Source organism: Lissotriton vulgaris, chromosome 7 (assembly GCF_964263255.1).
Source record: "Lissotriton vulgaris chromosome 7, aLisVul1.2, whole genome shotgun sequence".
In the NCBI taxonomy this organism is placed as follows: Eukaryota; Metazoa; Chordata; class Amphibia; order Caudata; family Salamandridae; genus Lissotriton; species Lissotriton vulgaris.
Genome location: NC_141695.1, coordinates 1,654,422,144 through 1,654,449,336, shown reverse-complemented (window position 1 = coordinate 1,654,449,336; position 27,193 = coordinate 1,654,422,144). Strand labels below are relative to the sequence as shown.

General features: G+C 40.6%; 1 protein-coding gene across 1 annotated transcript in view; it reads right to left on the bottom strand.

Moving 5' to 3' along the window:
- Positions 1–27,193, bottom strand: part of ZNF831 (zinc finger protein 831) — a 530,261-nt gene that overhangs the window by 4,765 nt on the left and 498,303 nt on the right. The window lies entirely within an intron of this gene.

Below are 27,193 nucleotides of genomic sequence, written 5' to 3'. Positions count from 1 at the left end.
TGTAAATTGTGCTCATGCCATGTTGTCGAGTTCACGCTATATAATATTGCAAGGAAAAATAAAGTAGGGAAACTCGAGTTCACACACTACTGAACGCGCACTCTTAAGTGCATCAGCAGTGCACTGTGAATCCGAGCGTTTCACAGGCCTGTCACAGACAAGAAATGCTATCAAAACGAAATCCTACAAAACAATATACTACTGGCCTGCAGCAATTCATACCCGAACAACGTTGGGACGGGCTGCTAGTATGTTATATTTTGGGTTCATGCCCATCAGGATGGGAGATAAACTGCATGGAAATTGTCTAGAAGTTAAACAAAACCTCAGAAACCGGAATTATATTTTTACTATATCGACTAGACCCTGTTGAAAGTATGTAAATCTGAAATTCGTACTATGGAATGTAACCAGAGAGACATATGCTCAGATTAACAAAACCTTCACCCAGCAGCTGCATTGTGTGAGAGGGAGAGAGCAGGAAAGCACCCTATCTAAAAAAATACAGCCTATACAGCTCTCTTCCTAGCGCTGGTGCACAATTAAAATAAAAGCATTTCTCCTTTTTAACGCCAGCTTTCATGTGGCGCTACTTTGAGGCGCAAACCCCTATATAATGTTGTTTGTAGACTGGGTTTTGCGTCAAAAACCATTAAATGCCCCCATGACACAGAGTATGGCAAAGCAGCGCTTTTCTCTTGTTTGTGTTACTTTCAGGCAATGCACACATTGAATTTCGAGTTGCAAATATCAAAGTACCATAATATCGAGTTGCAAATACCGTGATTCAAGAATGTCGACTGCAAAAATATTGAGGTACAGAATATCGACAGTAAGGTAAGAAATATTGTATTTTTTAATATCGAAGTCAGTAATATCGTTAGTAAAAATATTGTTGTTTTGTAATATATATTTTTTTATTAGTGTGATGTATTTTAGTATGTTTTTTAAAAGTATGTGGTCTAATTTTTTTGTAGAAGTATTGTTTTTTTAATGTATATGTGAATAGTTTGTATGCTAATTAAATTTTGCATTTTAGTTCTGCAGCGAGTTGTGAGCTTATAAGGGAACTGGGTGGGAAGTAATTTAATTATATTAGTTAATTAATGATTTTAATTAATTTATATTTATGTATTTAATATTTTATATTGTTAATTGTAGTAATTAATTTATTATTAATAATGTATTATTTGGTTGCTACTTATTAATAATTAATTGGTAATTATGTTAATTGTGTCATTTATTTAGGAGGGTGTTTTGGGTTGATAGGGGGTAGGGTCGGAAGTAATTTCATTATAATTATTAATCATTTTAATTCATTAATATTTATGTATTTATTATTTAATATTGTTAACTGTGGTAATGAATTTGTTATTAATTAATTATTAATTTGTTAATTATTATTAATTAATTGGTAATTATGTTAATTGTGTCATTTATTTAGGAGCAGGTTGTGGGTTGATAGGGGAATAGGGTAGGAAGTAATTTAATTATAAAAAATAATTATTATTTTTGATTGAATAATATTTATGTACTTAATATTGTTTATTGTTAATTGTGGTACTTAATGTAATATTAATTATTTGTTAATTGGTTGTTAATTGTTATTCATTAATTAATAATTATGTAAATTGTGTAATTGTTTGAACACGTGGGTTGAGGGTTTATAGGGGAATGGTGTGGGAAGTCATTTAATTTGAATAAAGTAATTAATAATTTTAATTTATTAGTATTAATTTTAGATTGTAATTTTATAGTGTTGTTTGTGGGAATTTAATTATTATTAATTATTAGTTTGTTAATTATAATTAATTAATTGTTAAATATGTTAATTATGTCAATTATGTAGGAGTTGTTTGTGCATTTATTGGGGAATATGGTGTGAAGTAATTTATTTAACAATCATTCATAATCATTTTTTTATTATAATTAATGTATATTAAATATAGTTGTTTGTAAAATGTTTTTTCAACTTGTATAAATTAATATTTGTAGTTAGTTCTTTGTACTTTTTAACATTAAAATATTTTTCTGTTTCGTAATTTATTATATTTTTCTATGTTTTTTATTTTTGTGTTTTTAACAGTTTTTGTATTGTTGGTATTTTGATTCTTTTTAATTTTTATTTAAATTATTGAGAAATATTAATTTTAACTCTTTGCTATCCAACACTTTCCCTACTGTTGCACTCTCTGGAGGTGGAATAGTAATTTTTACACCTACGCTAGCCAACACTTTCTCTACTGTTGCACTCACTGGAGTGGGAATAGTCATGTTTACCCCTTCGCTATCCAATACTTTCCCTACTGTTGCACTCACTAGAGTGGGAATAGTCATTTTTATCCCTCAGTTATCCAATACTTTCCCTACTGTTGTACTCATTGGAGTGGAAATAGTCATTTTTATCCCTCCGCTGTTCACCACTTTCCCAACTGTTGCACTCTCTGGATTGGGAATATTAAATGTTACCCTTTGCTATCCAACACTTTCCCTACTGTTGCACTCACTGGAGTGGGAATAGTAATTTTTCCTCTTCGCTATCCAACACTTTTCTTACTGTTGCACTCACTGGAGAGGGAATATTAATTGTTACCCCTACGCTATCCAACACATTTTCCCTACTGTTGCACTCACTGGAGTGAGAATAATAATGTTTATACCTATTGTAAGACCTGGCAGCATTGGCCTCCCTTCCATTTTTGCTGTTGCCTTATGTATTTTTGCTGGTGTTAGATGCTTTGGGGACAGTGCCACTGCTATTCAGTGCCACAGTGCAAGTGCTCCCTATTGTAAATTGATGCATTAATCAGTGGTTCCATGTTTGGATATTTGGTTTACTTGTCAGACCCTAGTCTAGTGCACTGAGTGTGCCCATGGCGTGTAAATCCAAATGCTGCAGGAGGGCCTGCAGCACTGGTTGTGCCACCCACAGAAGCAGAGTGGTAAAATGTGTCTAAGGTCTGCCATTGCAGAGCCTGCGTGCAGTCTGGTACTGTCATGCTGACTAGTCAAGTGTACCCACTTGCCATTCCCTAAACCTTCTCTTTTCTTCATATCAGTCAACCCTATGGTAGGCCCAAGGGCAGGGTGCATTGTAAGTATACGGTAGGACCTGTCCTTATGTGTGCGAACAAGCAGGTATACATGGCCCCGCCTTTAAGTGGATAAAGTTCTACCTCACAGGCAGAACCCTAGCAGTACGCCTCAGTGCCTTCACTGCCCCCAATCTTCTCCACTTCCTGTGGGGTCCCGCAGGGCTCGTCCCTTTCCCCACTGTTGTTCAATCTTTATATCAGACCCTGATTCACTCCCTCAAAGCCAGGAGAATAACTGTCTTTAACTATGCTGACGACCTCCAGCTTGTTTTTCCTCTGGATTCCCCCAATGCCGCCGCTGAATTTCAATCCACGATGCTTCACATCCAGCGTTCGATGGGTCTTAATTAGCTGAAACTCAACCCATGCAAGACGGAACTGGTGTTGCCTGCGAAGAGCTCTACTTGCTGGGGACCTCACTTCTGGCCAAGTGAATTAGGCTCCCCCCCCACACCTTCTCTATCAGTGAAAAGTCTAGGGGTGACTATAGACACCAATCTCTCATTTAGAGGACACGTGGGGTCTGTGGTTTCTACCAGTCTCTTCCAATTACGTAAAATTAGGAAATTGCTCATCTGCTGTCCCACTCAGCCCTGGTCCAGGGGATGTATGACGTTACCATGCATACCATTACCACGCATACCATTACAACGCGGTATTTACAACGAACACCGTTACAACGCATAGCGCTTTGAGGTGCTGGATAGTGGTAAGTATAATTTTATATTCCAACTCCAGTCCCCGTGGATACTAGGGAAGATGTTGGATATAAAATTAAACTTATTCCCTATCCTAGAGCGCCCCCCAGCGCAATGCGTTGTAATGGTATGCGTGGTAATGCCTGCGTTGTAAGTGTAGTGAGTGGTAAAAAATGCGTGGTAACAGTTGTACACCGGTCCAGGTGGTAATAGCACTGGTGCTCTCACGCCTAGATTTCTCTAACTCTCTTTACACGGGTCTTCCCCAGGGTCTGCTCAACCGCGTTCAAATGATTCAGAATCAGGCGTCGAGACTTATTTACAAACAGCCGAGATGGCAATCAGCTAGGCCCCTACTGTCAAAACTTCATTGGCTGCCCATAGCGCAACGTCGTGTTTTCAAGACGGGCTGCCTTGTTTTCAAAGCGTTGCACTGTAACAGCCCTAAATTTCTCAAAAACCTGATTACTAAGCACGTTCCCAGGCACAATCTTGGATCAGCCCACCTACATTTACTCACCACTCCCACCATCAAACTGAAAAGGCAGAGTGGATGCAGGTTCTCTTACCTGGCATCTAGGCTACGGAATTCCTTTCCACTCTCAACCAGGAGCTGTGACAACCTACTGGGCTTCAGAAGGGCCTTGAAAACTTGGCTGTTCGAGCAATGATGCTATACTGGTCTCCCGCAATAACATTACATACGATTAGCGCCATGAAACCTTTTGTGACCGTGCTCTTTACAAACTCCTATTAACATAGCATAGTGAATTACAGCCATTTTCTTTTTTCACTATTGCAAGGCTACCTGTTCTCCATAGGCCAGAATGGGCTGTTAGATTATTACATGTTTATTATCCTAACTGACTCAGAGAACATGGTCGAAATTCGAGTTTAGTATGCCTGAAGTCAGAATGATAAAATACATATTTTAGTGATGTTGGTTTTAACATTCTGTGTTTGCAAATACCACTTTTAGAAAGTAGGTATTTGCTTGTCTAACCATTCAAACCTGCCTCTGCTAGGTTGTGTATTCCTTTGTCTGGTGTTGTGAGTGACAGGGCTGGGGGATTCCAAGAGACAGGCTGAGTCACCCAGTGGTGAATAGAGAGATCTGCATCTGGATGGGAGGGAGGAGTTGCTCCTGAACCTTGAATAGGGCTGTGCCTGCCTTCCACAATTCTGGCTCCACCCCCTGGGGAGCAACTGATGTCTCTGCCCTGCACACTGAATGAAGAGAAGGAGTCCTGTAAACAAAGTGCTCCAGGACTGTACTTGCCTTCCACAATGCTGGCTCTACCTCCTGTGGGGCGTCTTATGTGCCTGCCCTGCACTGTGAAAGGAAAGGAGAAGTCTGGTAAACAGAGTGCTTCAGAACTGGTTTGGACTGGGCAAAGGCCCCTCTCCCCTCATAGAACAAAGGATTTTGGGGTATAAATATCGGGACCCTGAACCCATGAAATTAGATCACTTTTGGACTACAAGAAGAAACCTTTACTGAGGAGAGGAACCTGATGAAACTGAGGAGAGACTATTCCCAAGCTGAAGTGCTGCTTGGGGGATTGGCCTGCAGTGGCTGCCTTACTGCCAAAGGAAAGAGAAAGGAACTTTGTGTACTTTACTTTCAACTTGTGTAGGATCTCCAAGGGCTTGGAAAAGAGCTTGCCTCCTGCTGAAGTCTCAGGGACAACAGACTTCACCCCCCAGCTCCCCAGAGTTCTTTAGAAGTGCCTGCTGCTGTTTTGGGCCTTCTGAGGGACTGCGTGTCGCAAGGAGCTGGAAGCGCGACTCAACGAGAAGAAGCGGGTTGCCGTCGCTGTGCCTGCCGTCACAACTCCGAAGGAGGGTGTCGCCGCTGGAACTGTCGCACTGCACCGCATCGGAGAGAAGCGCGCCGCAATATAGAGGAAGCGACTCGCCGTCGCTGCTGCTGCAGTCGCAACTCCGAAGGAGGGTGTCGCCGCTGTAGCTGTCGCATTGCACCGCATCGAGAGAAGAGTCTTGCAACGAGGTTGGAGCGTTTCACCGTCACTGTGCCTGCCGTCGCAACTCCAAGGGAGGGTGTCGCCGCTGGAACTGTCGCACTGCACCGCATCGAAGAAGAGCACCTCGCATTCCCGAGAAGTGCGACACCGTCGGAGCTGCTGCCGTCGCTTCGTAGATGCCGCCGCTGTAGTTGTCGCATCGAGCGGAAGCTTCACGCATCATGGGAGAAGAGTGTCACCGCTGGAGCTGCTGCCGTCGCATCGTCAGGGTGCCGCCGCTGCAGTCCATGCATCGAACGAGAACTTCTCGCCTTTATTTCTTTGCACCTGAACTTGGCCGCATTTCCCTCGCTGCGACATTGCTTGCCGTGGAAGCGCAACATAAGGTACATTGATGCAAAGTGTTGCATCTAAATACTGAACTGAACTAAGCTTAATCTACCATCTTAAAGTAATAGTATTGTGTATTTTTGTCGTTTATGGTCTTGTGGTTACTCTATATAAAGTCTACTTATTTTTTATATAAAACCTGTGTGGTGTCCATTTGTAGTGTTGTCACTGGGTTACTGTATGTGGTCACAAATGCTTAACACAACGCCTCTGAGATAAAGCCTGTCTGCTCGTGCCAAGCTACCAAGGGGGTGAGCAGGGGTTATTTTAGAAGTGTAATCCCCTATCCTGACTAGAGGCGAGGGTCCCTATTTGCCACAAGTACCTACCTGTGCCAACTAGAGATCCCCAAATCTAACACGTTCAAGTTCAAGTTCAGTAATTTGTATAGCGCACTACTCACCCAGAGGGTCTCAAGGCGCTTGAGTGAGGGTGGGTGCATTATTTATCGAATAGCCAGGTTTTTAGCTGCTTTCTGAAGGAGAGGTGGTTCTGTGTGAGGCGGTGGTGAGTGGGGAGAGAATTCCAGGTTTTGGCCGCTAAGTAGGAGAACGATCTTCCTCCCATGGTGGATCTATTGATGTGCGGGATTGTGGCGAGGGCTTGATTGGATGAACGTAGTTGGCGGGTGGGTGTGTAGAAGGATAGTCGTTTGTTGAGGCATTCAGGTCCTAGGTCGTAGAGGGCCTTGTGTGCGTGGGTGAGGAGACGGAACGTTATTCTCTTGTTGACGGGAAGCCAGTGGAGATCTTTCAGATGACCGGAAATGTGAGCTTGACAGGGGATGTCCAGTATGAGTCTGGCTGAGGCGTTTTGGATGCGTTGGAGTTTTTTCTGTAGTTTGGCTGTGGTTCCGGCGTAGAGGGTGTTTCCATAATCTAGTCGGCTAGTGACTAGTGCGTGGGTGAATGTCTTTCTTGTTTCGGTGGGGATCCAGCGGAAGATTTTTTTGAGCATGCGTAGGATGTGGAAGCATGATGATGAGACGGCGTTGACTTGTCTGGTCATCGATAGGGAGGAGTCTAGGATGAAGCCCAGGTTACGTGCGTGATCTGTAGGTATGGGTGCTGTGCCCAGAGCCGGTGGCCACCATGAGTCGTCCCATGCAGAGGGGGATGATCATAAGATGAGGACTTCCGTTTTGTCCGAGTTTAGTTTTAAACGACTGTTCTTCATCCATTCGGCTACTTCTTTCATTCCTTCGTGTAGATTGGTTTTGGCGGAGTTAGGGTCTTTGGTGAGGGAGAGGAACAGCTGGGTGTCGTCAGCGTAGGAGATGATGTTGAGGTTGTGTTGTCGCGCGATGGATGCGAGGGGACTCATGTACACGTTGAAGAGGGTGGGACTGAGTGATGATCCTTGTGGTACGCCGCAGATGACTTCGGTTGCCTCTGATTTGAATGGGGGGAGGCGGACTCTCTGGGTTCTTCCGGCGAGGAACGAGATCATCCAGTCCAACGCTTTTCCTTGTATTCCGATGTTGCTGAGGCGTTGTATGAGGGTGTTATGACAGACTGTGTTGAAGGCCAGTAGCGTTCGGATGTCGTCTGTAGCAGCGATGAGGGCAGTTTCGGTGCTGTGTTTGGCTCGGAAGCCGGACTGTGAGGGGCCGAGTGAATTGTTGGATTCAAGGAAGGCACCTATGCTATCCAACACTTTCTCCATACTGGAGTGGGAATAGTAATTTTTCCCCTCCGCTATCCAACACTTTCCCTACTGTTGCACTCTCTGGAGTGAGAATAGTTATTTTTACCCCTCCGCTACCCTTCGCTTTCTAACACTTTCCCTACTGTTGCACTCACTGGAGTGGGAATAGTAATTTTTACCCCTACACTATTCAACAATTGTCCTACTGTTGCACTCAATAGAGTGCAAAATGTAAGTTTAAAAATGTATAAATATTTTAGTATTTTATTTTATAATATGATGTTTTTATTATTATATTTTATGCTATAGGTGTATATATATATATATATATTATAGTTCATTTTTATATATTTATAATGCTTTCAAATGAATGAAAGTTATTAGTTTATTAATTTTTTTAACCCCTTGGGCGTGGCCGCGATTCTGCGCCTGTGTGGCACATTCCGATCGCGGGTGCGATCATGACGGCCGGGAGCCGTCATCAGCACACGAGCACTGTGTGCCATGACGGCTCCCGGCCGTCATCAGCATGGAAGGGGTTACAGTAAATATACATTTATATATAGCATTTTATATATCTATGTTTAATTTTTTGAAATTACATTTGTTTATTATATTTGTTTAATGTATATTATATCTAAGTAATTTTTTGGGTTAATTCTATAATATAATTGTTTTAACATTCAGTTTTATATATTAAAAAAACGATATTTTGGACATCGATATTTTTTACATCTTTATTTTTTTCGATATTTTTGTCATTTACATTTTAAAGACAGGATGTCAATATTTTGACTATCTATATTTTTTGATTGATATTTTTATATTCTATATTTTTGTCTTGGATATTATGTCAATGATTCCTTTCAGGCGCCTTTCCATCGTAAAACCAGTTTTGCACTGGAAATTATATTAAAAAACACATTATTCCCAGGTTTCTGTCACTTTTGTCCCACAAACTAGTGCAAAATGTTTATTCTGGGCCATCATTTTTCCTCTGTTTGGTTACAAGATGGATATGCTTACTGTGCATCTACAACAGAGACGTCCGAAGATAAGTGAAGCCATCTTCAATTCAAAGATTATGAAAATGATCAACCCCGACCGCCAGTTCTCTTGTGGCAGCTGTGATGCTGAAGTGGATTAGAGACGGTAGCACTAATCAGGAGTGACCACTTAATTTCGATGAGGCAGGTTACAGCAGTTAACGCACCATCGGAATGAAGAGATCTGGGGAAAGACTGCAGATCTGTTTACATTGACTGGGAGATTTTAGCTGAACAGAACGTTTTCAGCACTGTCAAGCATTTTACTGCACTTTGTAATATTTAAATCTTCCAGAAAAAGCTTTTGAAATAGGGGTTGGAGAAACTAAGCTTGAAACACTTTTTAGTTTTTGCCTACTAGATAATGCATGCAAGATAGATTGTGAATCGTACAGTGGTTTGGACTCTGCCCATTGCTTACCATCAGTTGACTTTCTTATCCCTCTCCTTTGCCTGTTTCTTATTTGTGAATCTTGTGTTGTCCCACAGCTTACTTTTTAAGCATTACCTTTTGTTTTCAGAGAGCATTTCATGAGGTTGCATGTTTATACAGCTGTCTCCCTCATGTGCTTCTCTCACCCTGAACTCTGCATTACTCTTTGTCATCTGTGTGCATCACCCTGCCAACTCCATGTTGCACTTTCCTGTTTGTCATTTGTGTGCTTCTCTACTGCCTGGTCCACATTGATCTTGCCCGTTGATTCTCTTCCCTGCCCTCCCCTCTCACCCGTTCTTTCTCTTCCCTGTCCTGTCCTCCCCCATCCCTTGCTTGCCTTGTATTATATTGTATTGTATTGTAATATTTATATAGCTCATACTAACCCTGTGTGGGGTGCTGAAGCGCTCGCCTTCATGGATAGCATGGGTGTGTGGCTGGAAGTGTGGAGACTTTATTTCAAACCTGTGTGGAAGATGTTTCCATGTCGTATGTGAGGAACACGAGGTGTGGTTATCGTGTAATGGAAGACAGCACTTAGCAGTGTAATGGATTAAGAAGTGTGAGAGAAAGACATGCAATTTATGGTTTGCAGTAATCTGTCAGCTTTGAGCACTTCTGCAGATCCCTCAATGGTATTTCTTATGCTCATAGTCCACTTAGCTGGTTACTGCACAGGGTTGTCAATTTTGACAAACCCCATTGCAGTACACATGACAGAATCTGCTGCTCAGAATAAACACTGCATGTTTAAATGTTATGGCAGTGATCAAGTACCTAGGAATCCATGCGGGTAACTGGGAATTGACCCCACGTAGAAGAGAGGCAATGTGGATTTAACACCTGCGAAGTGTAGGGATAGGCCTGAATACAGACCATGAAGTTCAGTATTTTCTAGGATAATGATGTAATGCAACTGAATATATGGCTAAAATGACGTATCTATGAATGCCCTTGGATACAAATGTATTTTAACCTGTGCTATGAATATATTGGGGACTCTAATGTAAATGAGGTGAGCTCAATGATAATTATAACTAGAGGTGAAAAAATGTGAAGGAAGAGTCACAAGTTCCTAGATTTACCCTTTAAAAAAATGTTTTAACTAATGTTGTTCTTTGATTGTGTATCAACTGTGTATAATACTATTAGATTGACACTCTATCGATGTTTCATGATCCATCTTAAATCGGGACCAGTCTTTATGGCCCTTTTTCTGTAGTGTTCTGTGGCGTTGTGCTCGTGGTGCATCCTCTGTTACCATAGTTCCAGGTGATGCACCACATCCACGCTCCAGAATGTTAGGTTACTGACTGTTGGTGAAGGAGACCTGACTGGAAAGGACTGTCCTGCTTGTTCTCTATTAAACTTGTATGTTTAATACTTAATTTGGATTCATCGTTCATTACAATATGGCGACAGAAGATGGGATCTACTCTTGATTGACAAGCAGGGAGATTGAGAACCTACGCGATAATTTCTTTTTAAAAAAAAGACATTCTTCATCTCTTACTCCTTTCCTGGACTTTATACTTCAGAAAAGTTTCTGAATTCGGAGCTCAAGATCTCCGATGAACATTTGCGCAACGTGAGTAATTTTGTCATAATTTTATGACATTTAAAATTGACTCTTTACCTTCCTACGACTAAAAGAACCTTCTAGCAGTTTTAATTCTCCCGAATGTTTACAGGAGCACTGTTCAATTTTTCACGTTATTATTCTTAATTGGGTTTTTGTTGTCATTTCACCAAATTGTTAAATTCATCGTAATTCCAAGCAACAAACCCACTTAAATAACGGTCCGTACCTGTGCATCCTTTGAACGTATTAAACGTTCTAGAGCGGGAGACGAGTGACATTGCTGACTGCACTACCTCATCTGCATTCTTCGTCTGCGTGGGCTATGACGTCTCCTAACCGGATGCCGTGAACCACGTCCTTCGTCATTACGTCAGGGTCATGCAACGTGCCTCCATTTTGTTGCAAGTTCAACGCTTCAGCTGATTCACCGCGTTTGAAGCACTTGTCGCTTCGGCAGATTCACCGCGTTTGAAGCACTTCTCTCTTCGGCAGTTTCACCGCGTTTGAAGGACTTGAAGGTGTTTGTTGCAGTTCAAGCATTTTCCACTCGTTTTTTTTTTGTTTTAAAAAAACATTCAAGGTACTCGAACTCTTTTAAAAAGATACAATTTCGTTTTTTGACATTTTTCAATTGACGATTTGTTCAAGTATTATTTTGTTCCCTCATCAAACATATTACAATTTCTTGTGTTTTACTACAACGGTGACATGCACACCATTTTCGCATGTTTCTTGAAGATTTCGGTGACATGCACACCTTAAGAGTTTGTTTATTATTTTAATTGTACCTTATTGTATATTCTTCATATTCCTACGTTACACTAACATTTTTTTTCAGGTTATTTCTGACTGATAATTCTCCAATGGCATCACAGGGTGGGCTAAATACTCCTATTCCATTTTTATCGCGACCAGGTGAACCTTCTATTAAGTGGTCAGATTGGAAAGTATATTTCTTAAACTATATAGAAGCCCTTGAAGAAGAACAAGATGATGTTTTTTCTCAAAAGAGAAAAAAGAAAATGCTCCTACATAGTTTGGGACCAGAAGGTAATAGGATCTTTAACCAGATGGAGAAAAAAGTTAGGGCTGATGAGGATAATGTATTTTCTGACGCTCTTGATGATTTAGATGTACATTACCACCCTCCAGTTTGTGTAGAGATAAGTAGGTACAAGTTTTTTAAAAGGAAGCAAGGAAAGTCAGAATCTGTTGATGATTATGTTTCCTCCCTTAAAAAATTAGCCATTAATTGTGAGTTCGGTACTCTCCATGATAGTTTTGTTAGAGACCAATTGGTCATGCATTCCAACAATACATCTATTCAGGAGAAACTCTGGACCAGTGGAGACTCTCCACTTAATGAAATCTTTGCTATGGTTAGAAAGGCAGAAATGTCCAAGAGGTGTGCTAAAGTTGCCCTCAAGGATAATGATGAAGATGATAGCGCAACTGTAAGTAGAGTAACTAGTAATTACAAAAAAAAGAACAGTTATAAATCCTCCTTCACAAATAAAAATAATACTAACCCAGGTCCATCTCATAAGAAAGAAGGCATTCCAAATTGTTTTAGGTGTGGTTTTAATGGTCATTATGCGAATGACCCAAAGTGCCCCGCTCTAAAATCCAAGTGTAATTTTTGTAACAAAATTGGGCATTTCTCCAAAGTGTGTAAGTTCAAGTCTGGCAAGGACAAGAAAGTTATAAAGTGTGTTGATGACTCTTTGGAACCAAATATAGAAAATGATGATGCATCTAGTGATGATAGCATTTTTTGTATTCTTGATTTTTTGGAAGATGACAATGCTGTTTTAAACGTTAAAGGTAAACTTAAGAAACCTACTTGTAACATCTTGATTGGAGGTGTTTTAATTAGCATTGTACCTGACTCAGGCTCTCCTTATACAATTGTCAAACGTGACATCTGGAAAAAGTCATTTGCTCAGGTTTTAAAAAAGGATTTACTTCCACCTGACATCAGACCAGTCACATTTACTGGCGAAAAAATTCCTATGGTTGGGTTCGTAGAAGAGATTTTTGAATTCCAAGGGCGGAAGTGTTTAGGCAAATTATATGTTGCTGAAGTGGGTCCTTCTGTTCTTGGCTGGATCGATCAAGGTGCCCTTGGCATCATCCTAAATGCCAGTAATGATGTTCAAGTCCTGGTCCTTGACGAAGATAACAAGGAGTTTTTAGACAAATTCACTTTGCAATTTCCAAAAGTTTTTTCAGGGGATATTGGTAAATTAATTGGCTTTACTCATAAGATTGTTTTGAAAGATGATGCCAAACCTGTGTGCCACAAAGCAAGGAACATTCCTTTAAGTATCAGGAGTGATGTCATGAAAGATTTAGATATATTAGAACAGAAAGGAGTCATTGAACCAATAGAAAGCTCTGAATGGTTGGCTCCATTGGTCGTCGCGAGGAAACCTGACGGCCGTCTCCGCTTATGCATAGATTTAAGAGACCTAAATAAGAACATTGTAATCAATAAATTTCGTCTTCCCAGGATTGATGAACTTTTAGCACAAAGCGGCGGCGTCAAGTGGTTCTCGTCTATAGACTTGGTATCAGCGTATCACCAAATTCCCTTACATGAGTCTAGCAAAAAACTTACGGCATTCATAACTCCATTTGGATGTTATCAATTCATACGAATGCCATTTGGCCTAGCTTCAGCAGCGGCCGTTTTTCAACGAATTATGCATAAGTTATTCAAAAGAATGGAACATGTGACCTACTTCCAAGATGACATACTTGTAATGGGCAAATCTAGAGGCGACCATGATAATAGACTGTTTTCTGTTTTAAAAACACTTGAATGTAATGGTCTAACAGCCAAGCCAAAAAAATGCAAATTTGGGATGAACTCGTTGACCTATTTAGGACATGAAGTGGGTGAAAATAGTATTTTTCCAAAAAAGAAGCTGGTTGAAGCAATTGAAAATGCCCCTGTTCCCTGTTGTAAGGATGACCTTAGGTCATTCCTGGGCATGGTTGAATTTTATTCAAAATTTGTTAAAAATTTCGCTGACAAAACATTTAATCTTAGGCAATTACTTAAATTGAGATCAGAATTTGTTTGGAACGATACTCTGCAAAATGACTTTCACAACATAAGAAAAGAGATTGTTAATGCATTTCCTCTTCAAGCATTTGATCATACTCATGGCCTTGAAGTCACAATCGCTTTCCCATCTAGGTCCATCACCACTCTAGAAGGGAAATTCTCAGTCATTGAGAAGGAGATGCTTGCTGTTGTGTGGGGTATTGGACAGTTCAGACAATTTATTTGGGGCACCAGATTCACATTACGTACTGATCATAAACCCCTTTTGAAAATCCTTACCTCTGAAGGAATGTTAAAAGCCACTCCAAGACTTGCACGAATGAGCCTTAAGCTTTTGGGGTACGTGTATGATGTTGAGTATATTCCTGGTAAAAAGAACACGGTTGCTGATTATTTGAGTCGTTCTCCCTTACCAAGTTGTGATGATCCTTATGATTCCTTTGAGTCTAATGAAGTTGCTGTCATCCATGAGGATTTTGACCAACGGTTAGTGGCTATTTCTAAAAATGACTGGGAATTGTGCTGTGATAGTGATGAGATTTTGAACTCTGTTCGCAATTTTGTTGTCAATGGATGGCCACGCAAATCAAACTTGAGGGAAGAATTGAGACCCTTTTGGGAAATCAGAGATGAGCTTTGTATTGATGATGCCAATCACTTATGTAGAGGTGAGAGAGTCATTTTCCTTGTTCCCTAAGGAATAAGATCCTGTCCATCAATCATGAAGGTCATCTTGGAATCATGAAGTTAAAATCAAGAGTAAAATTATCGTACTGGTGGCCTGGGCTGGATAGAGAGGTTGAAAGATTTATCCAAAACTGTGAAACTTGTGCCAATTCTGATAAATCCTTGCGTGTATTTAAACCTACCCTCGGATTTAGACATATTCCTATGTACCCATGGGAAGACTTGAGCATGGACTGGCTGGGTCCTGTTGAAAATTGTGAAGGCTACATTAAACATATTCTGGTTGTAATTGACAATTACTCTAAATGGCCCGAAATTGAAATATCTGAAAAATTTGACACCAAGGTTGTTGTAACCTTTCTACGTAAATTGTTTTTACAAGAAGGTATCCCTAGAAACATTTTAACCGATAACGGTCCACAATTTAGGTCGGAATTTTTCCTGAAATTCTTGGAAAGGAATGGTATAACTCCCAAAAAGACTCCTGTTTACCATCCGGCTGGCAACGGCATTGTTGAGAGGTTTAACAGGGTGATCATGGGAAGCATCCAAGCCTCTATTCATGCCGGTAAGGACTGGGAAAGAGAATTGTTAGAAACTATTTGGGCCTATAGAATCACCCCCACCTGCACCAATTATAGCCCTTTCAGGATCCTTAGGGGTAGGGAGCCTTTCACTAAGGACAATATTACATGGAATTCCAAGAAAATTTGTGGGAAGTGGTCTCCTGCTTCAGTCCGTTCTAAACTGAGGAAAATACAGGATTCACATATTAGTGATTATGGTAAGAAGTATACCACCTGTGAGGCCGATCTCAATGTAGGTGATTGGGTTAGGATTAAACTTGACACCAAGGTCAAGAAGGGTCAGAGCAAATTTTCTGATCCATTGCAGGTTGTGGAATTGTTCTCCAAGTCTGCCAAATTGAGTGATAATCAAATCTGGCACCATAACAGGTTAGCAAAGTGTAAAGGCAACTTTTCTCGCATGAAGTCTGACTCTGATCTTAATTCCTCTTTTGAATGGTTGTGGGATGATGTCTTGCAGGATTGCAGTACTGGGAATGGAATTGTTAGGGCCTCTACTGGTAATACTTCAGTACCTTCTAGTAGTAATTTACCAGCTCCTTCTCCACCGTTGTCCGATTCTTCTCAACTGCCATCTCCTAGTTTACCCACATTAACGCATTCTTCACCTGTTCATAATCAGAACACCGCACGTACTGGTAGGCAAGTTAAGATTCCTGCCCGTTTCAGGAGCTATGTAATGTAACCATTGTAATTTTTGCTTTGTTTTTAGAAGAAGGAGTGTGGGTTACATTGTTTATTCTTACCTTTTAGATTTACTTATTCTTACCTTTTAGATTTACTTTACTGCAATGTTACTCTTACCTTTAGTTTTACTTCACTGCAATGTTGCTTCACTTATTTATTAAATGTAGCACTAATGTTCTTTTGTTCTGTTATTGTAAAGAAGGAAGATGTGGCGTTGTGCTCGTGGTGCATCCTCTGTTACCATAGTTCCAGGTGATGCACCACATCCACGCTCCAGAATGTTAGGTTACTGACTGTTGGTGAAGGAGACCTGACTGGAAAGGACTGTCCTGCTTGTTCTCTATTAAACTTGTATGTTTAATACTTAATTTGGATTCATCGTTCATTACATGTTCCTATAGTCTGGACTTAATAGTCCCATCCGTAGATACGAACTGTTGGACCATATTTTCTCGACTAACCAAATGAAGTGATGAATCTCACTTCTTAGACTGTAGTGACAGCATACATGACCTGGGCATTACAGAGGGCTAATAGAATGTGCCACAATGATTTTATATGGTAATAAGATTAATTTAGATAGGCTCTACAATGAGGTGTCTCATATCATGGATTGTACAACACTACAACGATTGATGACAACTTTTGTTATATTGTAATGAAATGTTCTGAATTCTAGGGGGTTTATAGGGTCCCCGCTGTATGATAGGTGCATAGCTCATTGACTTGCAGCACGATGAAAACAGACAAAGACATTACGCTTCACATACTTGTTCTTCTAATGGAGTGCAGTTTGATATGATTATGATAGGTTTATCTTGGACAAGTTGAATAGATGCTACCTTGTCATCACTGATCATTTCAGATCTGTTACACATATTATCAGCAGTAATTTTGTGATATTTACCAGTTTAAGATGGCACGTTTAGATTATGCCGGCAGATGGTGTTTGGACGTTTTGGTCCATCGTGAGTGTCTGTTAACACTAGGGAGCTTATGGCGCGCACACTGAATGTGACTGCCAGAGTTTACTTGCTCTTCGTTTATGGAGAATAGACATAATTTACTGCCCAATAAGTGTGTTTTGCATTTCACTGTTATATGGCCATTGCAGGATTATCACCGTCGACAACCAGACTAATTGTAATTTAAAATTTTGCATCTTTTGCCTTAGGATATGAGACACTGATCGAAATACCACTTACACTGTGGCATAGAAAACTTACCGTATTGATTTTGAGAAATCCTCATATTACGGGGGCATTGATCTTAAGGATACTTCTCAGAGTGACCGGGACTGAAGTATAACTGGATCCAAGGTATGTTCACAGACGGATTAAGATAGATTTCTATATGATATGCTATGTTATATTCTTAAGGAGATATTAATGTTCGTCAGGCTCCTTCCCCTTTTCTTTCCTTGGTCCTTAATTCAGATAAGAAGAACTGGGAGAAATTGACAGGTACAGATTGTTATACACTTGGGGAGACCTTATGGACTTTTGATACATCTTGCACTTTTAACTCGACTTTTATTAATTGGTCTTATTACATAGAATATGAGACTCATGGACACATAATGGATATTTTATATTATATATTCATGGTGGTACATTTTCTTCGAGGTGTTGAAAAGATTAGATTTGACTTGGGTCGCATTCTGGCATGCACACAATACCAAAAATATACCATGTTTGAGCTTTAGTGGCACTTGGAAGTGCAACTAATGTAAACTGTCCCTTAGTTTCCACGTATAAGTCACTAATTGGATAGTAACTGGAAAGTGTTCCCTGTGTGACTAAAAGAACCTTCTAGCAGTTTTAATTCTCCCGAATGTTTACAGGAGCACTGTTCAATTTTTCACGTTATTATTCTTAATTGGGTTTTTGTTGTCATTTCACCAAATTGTTAAATTCATCGTAATTCCAAGCAACAAACCCACTTAAATAACGGTCCGTACCTGTGCATCCTTTGAACGTATTAAACGTTCTAGAGCGGGAGACGAGTGACATTGCTGACTGCACTACCTCATCTGCATTCTTCGTCTGCGTGGGCTATGACGTCTCCTAACCGGATGCCGTGAACCACGTCCTTCGTCATTACGTCAGGGTCACGCAACGTGCCTCCATTTTGTTGCAAGTTCAACGCTTCAGCTGATTCACCGCGTTTGAAGCACTTGTCGCTTCGGCAGATTCACCGCGTTCGAAGCACTTCTCTCTTCGGCAGTTTCACCGCGTTTGAAGGACTTGAAGGTGTTTGTTGCAGTTCAAGCATTTTCCACTCGTTTTTTTTTGTTTGAAAAAAACCTTCAAGGTACTCGAACTCTTTTAAAAAGATACAATTTCGTTTTTTGACATTTTTCAATTGACGATTTGTTCAAGTATTATTTTGTTCCCTCATCGAACATATTACAATTTCTTGTGTTTTACTACAACGGTGACATGCACACCATTTTCGCATGTTTCTTGAAGATTTCGGTGACATGCACACCTTAAGAGTTTGTTTATTATTTTAATTGTACCTTATTGTATATTCTTCATATTCCTACGTTACACTAACATTTTTTTTTCAGGTTATTTCTGACTGATAATTCTCCAATGGCATCACAGGGTGGGCTAAATACTCCTATTCCATTTTTATCGCGACCAGGTGAACCTTCTATTAAGTGGTCAGATTGGAAAGTATATTTCTTAAACTATATAGAAGCCCTTGAAGAAGAACAAGATGATGTTTTTTCTCAAAAGAGAAAAAAGAAAATGCTCCTACATAGTTTGGGACCAGAAGGTAATAGGATCTTTAACCAGATGGAGAAAAAAGTTAGGGCTGATGAGGATAATGTATTTTCTGACGCTCTTGATGATTTAGATGTACATTACCACCCTCCAGTTTGTGTAGGGATAAGTAGGTACGAGTTTTTTAAAAGGAAGCAAGGAAAGTCAGAATCTGTTGATGATTATGTTTCCTCCCTTAAAAAATTAGCCATTAATTGTGAGTTCGGTACTCTCCATGATAGTTTTGTTAGAGACCAATTGGGATTCCAACAATACATCTATTCAGGAGAAACTCTGGACCAGTGGAGACTCTCCACTTAATGAAATCTTCGCTATGGTTAGAAAGGCAGAAATGTCCAAGAGGTGTGCTAAAGTTGCCCTCAAGGATAATGATAAAGATGATAGCGCAACTGTAAGTAGAGTAACTAGTAATTACAAAAAAAAGAACAGTTATAAATCCTCCTTCACAAATAAAAATAATACTAACCCAGGTCCATCTCATAAGAAAGAAGGCATTCCAAATTGTTTTAGGTGTGGTTTTAATGGTCATTATGCGAATGACCCAAAGTGCCCAGCTCTAAAATCCAAGTGTAATTTTTGTAACAAAATTGGGCATTTCTCCAAAGTGTGTAAGTTCAAGTCTGGCAAGGACAAGAAAGTTATAAAGTGTGTTGATGACTCTTTGGAACCAAATATAGAAAATGATGATGCATCTAGTGATGATAGCATTTTTTGTATTCTTGATTTTTTGGAAGATGACAATGCTGTTTTAAACGTTAAAGGTAAACTTAAGAAACCTACTTGTAACATCTTGATTGGAGGTGTTTTAATTAGCATTGTACCTGACTCAGGCTCTCCTTATACAATTGTCAAACGTGACATCTGGAAAAAGTCATTTGCTCAGGTTTTAAAAAAGGATTTACTTCCACCTGACATCAGACCAGTCACATTTACTGGCGAAAAAATTCCTATGGCTGGGTTCGTAGAAGAGATTTTTGAATTCCAAGGGCGGAAGTGTTTAGGCAAATTATATGTTGCTGAAGTGGGTCCCTCTGTTCTTGGCTGGATCGATCAAGGTGCCCTTGGCATCATCCTAAATGCCAGTAATGATGTTCAAGTCCTGGTCCTTGACGAAGATAACAAGGAGTTTTTAGACAAATTAACTTTGCAATTTCCAAAAGTTTTTTCAGGGGATATTGGTAAATTAATTGGCTTTACTCATAAGATTGTTTTGAAAGATGATGCCAAACCTGTGTGCCACAAAGCAAGGAACATTCCTTTAAGTATCAGGAGTGATGTCATGAAAGATTTAGATATATTAGAACAGAAAGGAGTCATTGAACCAATAGAAAGCTCTGAATGGTTGGCTCCATTGGTCGTCGCGAGGAAACCTGACGGCCGTCTCCGCTTATGCATAGATTTAAGAGACCTAAATAAGAACATTGTAATCGATAAATTTCCTCTTCCCAGGATTGATGAACTTTTAGCACAAAGCTGCGGCGTCAAGTGGTTCTCGTCTATAGACTTGGTATCAGCGTACCACCAAATTCCCTTACATGAGTCTAGCAAAAAACTTACGGCATTCATAACTCCCTTTGGATGTTATCAATTCATACGAATACCATTTGGCCTAGCTTCAGCAGCGGCGTTTTTCAACGAATTATGCATAAGTTATTCAAAAGAATGGAACATGTGACCTACTTCCAAGATGACATACTTCTAATGGGCAAATCTAGAGGCGACCATGATAATAGACTGTTTTCTGTTTTAAAAACACTTGAATGTAATGGTCTAACAGCCGAGCCAAAAAAATGCAAATTTGGGATGAACTCGTTGACCTATTTAGGACATGAAGTGGGTGAAAATGGTATTTTTCCAAAAAAGAAGCTGGTTGAAGCAATTGAAAATGCCCCTGTTCCCTGTTGTAAGGATGACCTTAGGTCATTCCTGGGCATGGTTGAATTTTATTCAAAATTTGTTAAAAATTTCGCTGACAAAACATTTAATCTTAGGCAATTACTTAAATTGAGATCAGAATTTGTTTGGAACGATACTCTGCAAAATGACTTTCACAACATAAGAAAAGAGATTGTTAATGCATTTCCTCTTCAAGCATTTGATCATACTCTACACAACATCATTACTACCAACGCTAGTGGTAAAGGGTTGGGGGCTGTCTTTTCACAGTCTAACGAGAATGGCCTTGAAGTCACAATCGCTTTCGCATCTAGGTCCATCACCACTCTAGAAGGGAAATTCTCAGTCATTGAGAAGGAGATGCTTGCTGTTGTGTGGGGTATTGGACAGTTCAGACAATTTATTTGGGGCACCAGATTCACATTACGTACTGATCATAAACCCCTTTTGAAAATCCTTACCTCTGAAGGAATGTTAAAAGCCACTCCAAGACTTGCACGAATGAGCCTTAAGCTTTTGGGGTACGTGTATGATGTTGAGTATATTCCTAGTAAAAAGAACACGGTTGCTGATTATTTGAGTCTTTCTCCCTTACCAAGTTGTGATGATCCTTATGATTCCTTTGAGTCTAATGAAGTTGCTGTCATCCATGAGGATTTTGACCAACGGTTAGTGGCTATTTCTAAAAATGACTGGGAATTGTGCTGTGATAGTGATGAGATTTTGAACTCTGTTCGCAATTTTGTTGTCAATGGATGGCCACGCAAATCAAACTTGAGGGAAGAATTGAGACCCTTTTGGGAAATCAGAGATGAGCTTTGTATTGATGATGCCAATCACTTATGTAGAGGTGAGAGAGTCATTTTCCTTGTTCCCTAAGGAATAAGATCCTGTCCATCAATCATGAAGGTCATCTTGGAATCATGAAGTTAAAATCAAGAGTAAAATTATCGTACTGGTGGCCTGGGCTGGATAGAGAGGTTGAAAGATTTATCCAAAACTGTGAAACTTGTGCCAATTCTGATAAATCCTTGCGTGTATTTAAACCTACCCTCGGATTTAGACATATTCCTATGTACCCATGGGAAGACTTGAGCATGGACTGGCTGGGTCCTGTTGAAAATTGTGAAGGCTACATTAAACATATTCTGGTTGTAATTGACAATTACTCTAAATGGCCCGAAATTGAAATATCTGAAAAATTTGACACCAAGGTTGTTGTAACCTTTCTACGTAAATTGTTTTTACAAGAAGGTATCCCTAGAAACATTTTAACCGATAACGGTCCACAATTTAGGTCTGAATGTTTCCTGAAATTCTTGGAAAGGAATGGTATAACTCCCAAAAAGACTCCTGTTTACCATCCGGCTGGCAACGGCATTGTTGAGAGGTTTAACAGGGTGATCATGGGAAGCATCCAAGCCTCTATTCATGCCAGTAAGGACTGGGAAAGAGAATTGTTAGAAACTATTTGGGCCTATAGAATCACCCCCACCTGCACCAATTATAGCCCTTTCAGGATCCTTAGGGGTAGGGAGCCTTTCACTAAGGACAATATTACATGGAATTCCAAGAAAATTTGTGGGAAGTGGTCTCCTGCTTTAGTCCGTTCTAAACTGAGGAAAATACAGGATTCACATATTAGTGATTATGGTAAGAAGTATACCACCTGTGAGGCCGATCTCAATGTAGGTGATTGGGTTAGGATTAAACTTGACACCAAGGTCAAGAAGGGTCAGAGCAAATTTTCTGATCCATTGCAGGTTGTGGAATTGTTCTCCAAGTCTGCCAAATTGAGTGATAATCAAATCTGGCACCATAACAGGTTAGCAAAGTGTAAAGGCAACTTTTCTCGCATGAAGTCTGACTCTGATCTTAATTCCTCTTTTGAATGGTTGTGGGATGATGTCTTGCAGGATTGCAGTACTGGGAATGGAATTGTTAGGGCCTCTACTGGTAATACTTCAGTACCTTCTAGTAGTAATTTACCAGCTCCTTCTCCACCGTTGTCCGATTCTTCTCAACTGCCATCTCCTAGTTTACCCACATTAACGCATTCTTCACCTGTTCATAATCAAAACACCACACGTACTGGTAGGCAAGTTAAGATTCCTGCCCGTTTCAGGAGCTATGTAATGTAACCATTGTAATTTTTGCTTTGTTTTTAGAAGAAGGAGTGTGGGTTACATTGTTTATTCTTACCTTTTAGATTTACTTATTCTTCCCTTTTAGATTTACTTTACTGCAATGTTACTCTTACCTTTAGTTTTACTTCACTGCAATGTTGCTTCACTTATTTATTAAATGTAGCACTAATGTTCTTTTGTTCTGTTATTGTAAAGAAGGAAGATGTGGCGTTGTGCTCGTGGTGCATCCTCTGTTACCATAGTTCCAGGTGATGCACCACATCCACGCTCCAGAATGTTAGGTTACTGACTGTTGGTGAAGGAGACCTGACTGGAAAGGACTGTCCTGCTTGTTCTCTATTAAACTTGTATGTTTAATACTTAATTTGGATTCATCGTTCATTACATGTTCCTATAGTCTGGACTTAATAGTCCCATCCGTAGATACGAACTGTTGGACCATATTTTCTCGACTAACACAATGAAGTGATGAATCTCACTTCATAGACTGTAGTGACAGCATACATGACCAGGGCATTACAGAGGGCTTATAGAATGTGCCACAATGATTTTATATGGTAATAAGATTAATTTAGATAGGCTCTACAATGAGGTGTCTCATATCATGGATTGTACAACACTACAACGATTGATGACAACTTTTGTTATATTGTAATGAAATGTTCTGAATTCTAGGGGGTTTATAGGGTCCCCGCTGTATGATAGGTGCATAGCTCATTGACTTGCAGCACGATGAAAACAGACAAAGATATTACGCTTCACATACTTGTTCTTCTAATGGAGTGCAGTTTGATATCTTTGGTAACCTCTCTAGAGTACAATCCTCTACACCGATCCCGGTTCCTTGGTCCGGTCATTTTGTCATTCCTTTTGCCATTCAGTCTTCCGAGGATGTCTCTAAGAAAGACTCTGAGCAGCGTTACCCACGGCGTAAATGGAAATCCTTCTCTCAGGCTACCTTCAATGAACATCTCACAATAGGTGGTCCGTTAGGAGGGACAGACTGTGAAACTGCATACAGTCACCTACAATCCCGCATTTTAGGCGCCCTTGATAAAACCGCCCCCATCCGTAATGGCAGTAATCCTAAAAATATGAGGAAAACCTCTTCGTGGTATACTCCTGAACTCCAAACGCTCAAATCTGCCTGTAAAAAGCTGGAGCGTGCATGGCGTGTTAACTTTTGCCCAATGACTAAAACAAAATATTAAAAAATGCAGAGGGAATACTATAGAGAAGTTCGCATCTCTAAAGCCGCCCACTATAAAAATCGGATTGATGCAGCAGAGAACTCCTCGAAGGAGCTCTTTAAAATCTTTAAGGAGATTTCTGTACTTTCGACTGATAATAGGTCCTCCAGTGACTCAGTAGACACCTGCAATCGGATCGCGAGATACTTCTCGGGAAAGATCTCGGATATCTATGCAAGCTTCTCTGGAAACATAACTGCCACCTATGATCTCTTAGAAAACAGTGAGGCTAGCCCCACGGAGTCTTGTCTCCACAGCTTCCTGGTCCCTCCACCTGATATACTGGTAAATGTTTGCCAAAGTGTCAAATCGGGCTCTCCTCGAGATCCTGCCCCTCCTAAAGTTCTGACTGCTAGTTTGGAAGTACTCGAGCCCCATTTTAGGCACATCATTCAACTCTCGTTCTCTTCGGCCTCTCTCCCGAGAGACTGGAAGAAGGCTATAGTACTGCCTATAAAAAAGAAACCGAATGTTAGTCAGGACACACTAGAGAACCTAAGACCTATTTCCCTCCTGCCCTTCCTTGCTAAAGTGACCGAAAAACTAGCTAATATACAGCTCATGGATCACCTAGAGGCTAAAAAGGCACTTCACAGCTCCCAATCGGGCTTTCGGAAGAACTATTCGACCGAGACGGCCCTCTTGCGAGCGACCGAAACACTGCGGATTGGTGCAGATGAAGGGCACACTATGGCTCTCATTATGCTGGACCTCAGCGCTGCGTTTGACACTGTGGCTCATCCCATCTTGCTACAGTGTCTGAGCAGTGCTGGGGTCACCAAGGCGGCATTGGGCTGGCTCAAGGCCTTCCTCTCTGACCGCAGTTTTCAGGTCCAGAGAGGCTTGTTCCTCTCTGACAGCATAGCCTTAGAACAGGGGGTGCCCCAGGGCTCTACCCTGAGCCCCACCCTGTTCAACCTTTACATGGCTCCATTAGCAGAGGTGGTCCAATCATACGGCATAGAATTAGTATCCTATGCCGATGATACTCAACTGCTCATTTCCCTATCACAGGCACCCACTTTAGCAGCGGTCAACTTCAAAACCTGCATGCAGGCGCTTGCTGGCTGGATGAACCAACACTGCCTGAAGCTCAATGGCTCTAAAACTGAGGTCCTAGTGATCGGGGGAAAGGATACCAGCTGGACTCAGGATTGGAGGCCTCCTTGCCTTGGCCCTACACCTATCCCTGGCAGGGAGGCAAAAAACCTGGGAGTCTGGGTGGATCCGAAACTGTCTTTTGAAAGCCATGTCAACAAAGTAGCAGGGAAGTGCTTTGGAATAATGAAGACCCTAAACCGTACCTTGGACCTTCTGCCCCTGGAGGCCAGAAAGACCATGACCCAAGCTTTAGTTACCTCCCGCATAGATTATGCGAATGTACTGCTACTGGGGACTACTGAGAAAAACATGAGGCAGCTCCAGGTGTTACAAAATACTGCAGCCCGGCTAGTTCTCAGACTCCCCAAAAGAACGGCATCAAAACCCACTCTGTCTGCCCTTCACTGGCTTCCTATAAAAAAAAGGATCCTATTCAAGGCACTCTTAATCTGCTATAGGATTACCGCTTCAAAAGCCCCTGAATATCTGAAGGACTTAGCTATCCCCTACCAACCCAACAGAGCACTTCGCTCCATGGGCATGGGCCTTCTGAAAGTACCCCGCATTAAGAAGGCCAGAATGGGTGGTCGCTCCTTCCGAGTGTTGGCAGCCAACCAGTGGAACATTCTTCCCTATGAAATTAGGCAGGCCAAGACCGAAACGGTATTTAGGAAGTTACTAAAAACACACTTGTTCATCCAGTAGCCTCGGATACTGCCGCTCCGTCACTCTCTCCACAGCGCGGGGACACGCCGGGATGGCGTCACCATTGCGCTTCATAAGCCCCTTTATTATTATTATTATTATTATTATATGATTATGATAGGTTTATCTTGGACAAGTTGCATAGATGCTACCTTGTCATCACTGATCATTTCAGATCTGTTACACATATTATCAGCAGTAATTTTGTGATATTTACCAGTTTAAGATGGCACGTTTAGATTATGCCGGCAGATGGTGTTTGGACGTTTTGGTCCATCGTGAGTGTCTGTTAACACTAGGGAGCTTATGGCGCCCACACTGAATGTGACTGCCAGAGTTTACTTGCTCTTCGTTTATGGAGAATAGACATAATTTACTGCCCAATAAGTGTGTTTTGCATTTCACTGTTATATGGCCATTGCAGGATTATCACCGTCGACAACCAGACTAATTGTAATTTAAAATTTTGCATCTTTTGCCTTAGGATATGAGACACTGATCGAAATACCACTTACACTGTGGCATAGAAAACTTACCGTATTGATTTTGAGAAATCCTCATATTACGGGGGCATTGATCTTAAGGATACTTCTCAGAGTGACCGGGACTGAAGTATAACTGGATCCAAGGTATGTTCACAGACGGATTAAGATAGATTTCTATATGATATGCTATGTTAATATTCTTAAGGATATATTAATGTTCGTCAGGCTCCTTCCCCTTTTCTTTCCTTGGTCCTTAATTCAGATAAGAAGAACTGGGAGAAATTGACAGGTACAGATTGTTATACACTTGGGGAGACCTTATGGACTTTTGATACATCTTGCACTTTTAACTCGACTTTTATTAATTGGTCTTATTACATAGAATATGAGACTCATGGACACATAATGGATATTTTATATTATATATTCATGGTGGTACATTTTCTTCGAGGTGTTGAAAAGATTAGATTTGACTTAGGTCGCATTCTGGCATGCACACAATACCAAAAATATACCATGTTTGAGCTTTAGTGGCACTTGGAAGTGCAACTAATGTAAACTGTCCCTTAGTTTCCACGTATAAGTCACTAATTGGATAGTAACTGGAAAGTGTTCCCTGTGTGACACTGATGTCACCAATTGAAAGTTTTATTTTTACTATTGTCACAATGGAATGTGATATCACATTAGGGCTCATCTTCTGTATTTCTTAAGCCCTGACAAAGTCGCGGGTGTACTCCGAACAGCGGCAAAACACATGTTGGCTTGGTGGCTAAGTATAAAGAACTGGAATTCAAACAAGCGAATGAACAAGTCATCTGTGAATTGTCTCTGAAAGCCAACATTGTATTAGCTACATTTACTGCTTATTAGTGTGTGTTTAGGACGAGAGATCTTTGCAAGA